The 5,139-nt window shown below is 39.3% G+C and overlaps 1 long non-coding RNA gene across 1 annotated transcript in view; it reads left to right on the plus strand.

The window, feature by feature from the left end:
* Positions 1-2,597: 2,597 nt before the first annotated feature.
* Positions 2,598-5,139, plus strand: part of LOC106150342 — a 5,698-nt gene continuing 3,156 nt past the window's right edge. The window contains exon 1 of the long non-coding RNA XR_001237103.1: positions 2,598-4,277. This is a non-coding gene — a long non-coding RNA (uncharacterized LOC106150342). The remainder of the gene's footprint in view (positions 4,278-5,139) is intronic.

The raw sequence follows: 5,139 nt of genomic DNA on the forward strand, positions 1-5,139 counted from the left end.
GGAATCTTACTTGTAAACATATCTGACCACCAGATGGCAGCATTTATACAATAAAGTTTTAACATCCTAAGCCAGAGCTTTTTTTGTTTTGTACAAAGCTTTTTAAAAAAGACGTTTATATAACTCGTATTTTAAAATCAGTGCTTCACAATAAGAAATGAAATACAAGAGGGATTTCAATGAGGCTGATGTAGTTTAACTGATCTATCGAGATAGAAGTTTGAAGGAAAACCAATGTGTAGATAAGAATGCAGATGATACATGTTTGAATGATGGAGGCAATCTGACTGGAAAGTCAATAGACTTTAGGTTGGCGAGTGTAGGGTTGAGGCCCGATTCCGGCACTCCTGACATGAGGGCCTGGGGGCAGCCACATAACGTGGTAGGTAAGCACTGAGAGTATGCTGGTGCATTTCCTCCCATTTTTTTTTTTGGGCCCCCCCCCCAGAAGTGATGATTTTCCATCCCAAGAATACCTGGGAATAGCCCTGGGAGAAGACACTTCTGGGAATATTCTTGAAAACTGGCACAGTTTTTCCGTAGATAAGTTTGCTGTTAAATTGCTAATAATCAGATATTGCAGGAAGCACTGTCAAAGCGACACAAGTGATACGTGGAGAAGGTAGAGGACTGATTTGCATTTTCTCTCCACGGGCCAGTTGCTCACAAACCTTCCTATTGACAGAAGAACTTGCCTTTGTCTGTGTGCTCCGGAGATGTCTTCTGTCTTCAAAGGGGGCAGAATAAATATCCCCATCCTATAATGTACCAGAGTATTAAAGCAGGAAAGGGCTTTATACACCTCAGCTAATGACCATTTGAGGGGGTCACGAATCTTACGGATTTGGTGAACGCTATGGACCTTCTCCCCATACAGTTCGCATGTAATTTCAAGGGAAGCACCACGGAAATCAATTATCCATGGACATTGTGGGGCAGGTTCTCAGCTAGTGTGTGAGTGAGTGAGTGTGTGTGTGTTCCGTAGGGCCTGATTATTTTGAATAAACTACTAGGACATGTTTTGCAAACCACACATAGAAAATTGTTCTGCTATCAGTGGCAGGGTATCTAATCCCCCTGGAGAACTGAGACAAAAATTTAATCTCTTGCTTGGAGAATCTGTCAAAATTGCAGTAGTAACTAATATTCCTCTGAAGAGGATGCATAGAAGTGGTTGTTATAATAAAGCAACAAACTTTTATCTCTATTAAGCATCAAATGTGCTTACATTCCCAAATTCATGCTGAAAGAACGTATCCTAAAATGTTAATTAGTGAACCTCTCTAGACAGAGAATATAATTTAAATTTTGTTATATTGTGCATATTTCTAAGTTAGCTACAGTGAATACACATTTGGGAATATGAAAATCTTCCCAAGTTTTATTGAAAAAGTAATAGATCACAAAGGAATGCAATTAACATTCAGTTACATTTATACCTGATAAAACAAAGAAGGGCTGATAATTTGTGTGAGTCATGTCAGTTACATTCACGACCGCTCTGCAGAGTCATCCTACAAGACCACATTTCAAGGCCAAATCTAAGGAAGCCTGAGGATGGCACACATGAAGATATTTCTGGTTTTCCCATCATTAGATCTAGAAAAGCAGTAGATTTTCTGTTTGCATTGATCTTAATCTCTGCCTGTTTCTTAGAGATTTTATGGCAAGTGAGTCTATCAAGAAAGACACTCGCAAGAGAACTGAAAAGCATGAACGAACAAAGCTGTATTGGAGCTGGCTGACGGAACATCTCCAACCCGGAGTCAGGGAAGACGTCTGTACTGCTTTGGGCCTTGCCCTTGGTTTCAGTACATTTCAGGTTTCCATAGTAACTATTACTTCCTTTTCAGGAATCTCACAAGAACATCACATAATTAGCACAAAGTTTGCCTTTCTCCCAGGAGGTCAGACAACCAAATTCCAGTGACCATGGTGGGTTGGCCTTTCACCTACTTCCCAGCTTGCTGTGTTTGTTCTGTTCCCAGTTTATGGCTTTGCTCTGCTTTTAAGCAAGTTGATAAGGGGACTGGGGTTGGGGGTGTTAACTACAGCTTGAGTGAACTTTAAATGACCTCTGTTGCTATGGAAGTTAAAACCAGAAAAATGGAGTTTCTCTTGCCCTATCTGAGGTACCAAACACATTTTTGTTCAAAATTGTTGTCCATAGCACTATCCGATTTGTAGTTACAGATGCCTTTTAGCACCTGTTGTGGTTTGTATCTAGCTGTCCCCTCAAAGCCTCAGGGGGTCATAGGTGGGGCTTTTCAAAGGTGGCTGGATCTCGAGTGTGTGATGCTGGGATTAAGGATGTGATGCTGGGATGGACTCACAATGCAATTCTAGGATTAAGGATGCCCCCACTGGGTGTGAGTGCTAGCCTCACTAAGGGCAGGGAGGTTGGGTAGAATACAACAGACAGAAAGGGGGCTGTCGTTGTTGCTGTTTGTTGCTTGTTGCTTGCTGCTTTTGTTGCCTTCTGCATACCATAAACTATTTCTCGTCTGTGATGCCCCTCTGCCTTGCCACCTTGCCTTGGAGCCAGCTGATTATAGACTGAAAATTCTATACACTGTGAGTCAAAATAAAGCTTTCCTCATTTAAGTTGGAGTGTTAGGTATTTTATCTCAGCAGTAAGAAAAGTAACTAAGACAGCACTCTTTGGAATCTTGTGATTTCCCTTATGTGTTATGTTGATGTGACATTTTATATTAAGTTTCCAGATATTACACCTCCACTAAATTTTGTGGGTAAGCTTTTTTGGTTTCTTAGATTACTCTTTCACTGTGGACTTTGACTCTTTCAAACATTTGTAATAGGGTAAGGGTGAGGGATAAAATTTGTAGGTTGGTTTATATGTTAATGCTTTAGTCTGGCCCCAGAAGTTTTTACTTTGAAAAAAATCAACACATAAAATTTATACATATTTATGTGGTGTCATGCGTTGGCTTGATACATGGATACATTGTGTAATGTTCAAATTGGGGTAAGCATGGTCTACTTCCCCAAACATTTGTCCTTTTTGTGATGAAAACATTCAAAATCTGTTCTTTAGCTTTTCTGAGATACACAGTACATTGTTTTTAATACCCACTGACAACCTCCCCAGTGCCCCAGTCATTGGTAACTATTATTCTGCTATCGTCTTCTCTGACATCAATTTTTAGGTCCCACAAGTGAGAGTGTGCGCACTATTTGTCTGTCTGTGTCTGGATTATTTCATTTACCACAATGTCCTCCAGTTCCATTCCTGTTGTTTCACGTGACAGGATTTCATCCTTTCTTACTGCGTTCCAGTATGCCATTGTGTGTATGTACCGTAGTTTCTTTATTCATTCATCACTTCATGGGCACATCGGTTTATTCCATTTTGTGGCTCTTGTGAATAGTGTTGCAAATGACATAGAAATGCAGATGTCTTTTCGATGTATGGATTTCATTTCCTTTGGAGTCATACCCGGTAGTGGTGTCACTGGATGATATAGTCGTTCTATTTTTTATTTTGTGAAGATTGTTCACACTGCTGTCTATGGTTCTATAATGACTGTCCCAATTCACATCCCCACCAACAGTGTGCAAGCGTTCCCTTTCTTTCTCACGTTCTTTCCAACACTTTTTTGGGTCTTTTTTGATAACATCCATGCTAACAGGTGCAAGGTAAAATCTCATTGTGGGTTTGACTTATATTTCCTTAGTGATGAGCAACTTTAAGTGTTTTTCATATATAGCTTGGCCATTTATATGTCTTCTTTTGAGAAATGTCTATTTAGGTCAGTTATATATTTTAAAGTCAGCTTATTGATTTGCTTTGGGTGTGGAGTTGAGTTCCTTATATAGTCTCGGTGTTAATTCCTTGTCAAATGAGTAGTTTGTAGATATTTTATTCCATTATATAGGCTGTTCTTTCATTCTATTGATTGTTTTGCTATGTAGAAGCTTTTTAGCTAGATGTAATTCTTTTTATTTTAACTTTTGTTTGTGCTTTGGGGTCTTACCCCAAAAAACCTTTGCTAATTTCAGTGTCGTGAAGTGTTTCCTCTATGTTTCCTTCTAGTAATTTTATACTTTCAGACCCCATGTTTAAGTCTTTAATCCATTTTGAGGTTTTTTTTTGTATATAGTCACCAGGTTCTGACATCAAGTATTGGAAGACAGGAAGGAACAGGCAGAGCTTGCAAAGATGAAGAACAGTTAAAGGTTTGGCTTACTGGATCATTCCCAGGGTACCCTTTGTGACAGAGAAATGAAGTAATGGGAGAAGTGGAAAAGAAACAAAAGTAAGTCAGAGGGGCCGGGGGTTTAGCTCAGCGCAGCACCTGCCTGGAAAGCCTGAGGTGCTGAGTTTGATTCCCGGTACCAAAAAAAAAAAAAAAGTCAGAAACTGAATTATTGTACACAATAAATAAGGAAGGAGGAGGAAGACTAGAAAAGACACAAGAGCTGAAGATTTTGGGGAAGACGTGGGGCACCCGGGAAGTGTGAGATGTGGGTGCTCCAGAAAAGTTAGAGAAAGAAGAAGGGGGGTTCTAGAAGGGTTGTTTTCTTGGGTGTGACCTGAGTCCCTTACTGTTTTTTGGAGAGGTGCAAGCAAAGTTGTATGGGGGGTGCCTGGTTTCTGTTGCTTCTGCTCTCACATTTCTTGCCTTTTATGTTTCTTTTAAAATTATATCTGTGGAATATTTGCTTATAAGATGTTATTTTTCCGAAAAGTAGATTTATTGCTTTCGTGGTTGTCTCTATAATTCTTTACTTTTGACTTTATTTCTTTCCTCTTGCTTTATTATTTTTCTAAGTATTTGAGGCAAACACTGAGTTAACACACTTTAAGCATTATCTTTTTTATTAAAGATTCTATTTTTAAAAATAAATGAAATGATCTGGCCCCACATGTCAAAGAAAGAATGAAAAAAAAAAATAGATTGATTTAAGAATGGCACGTTGGGTTGGACCCGAATCTGACAGTGACTGCTGTGGCTGTCTGCAGCAAAGATGTATTTACTATAGTTTTTAAGACCTGAGCCGCCAAGTTTCTTTGTGTTCATCAGAGAAGTCGCGTGTCAGGATGCTGAAGTGGAGGCGGCGCGTTCATGCTTAGGATGAGGCTTTGTTTTTTTTTTTTTTTTTTTTTTTTTTTTCTCC

This window comes from Chinchilla lanigera, unplaced genomic scaffold (assembly GCF_000276665.1).
Source record: "Chinchilla lanigera isolate Chin_1 unplaced genomic scaffold, ChiLan1.0 scaffold00071, whole genome shotgun sequence".
In the NCBI taxonomy this organism is placed as follows: Eukaryota; Metazoa; Chordata; class Mammalia; order Rodentia; family Chinchillidae; genus Chinchilla; species Chinchilla lanigera.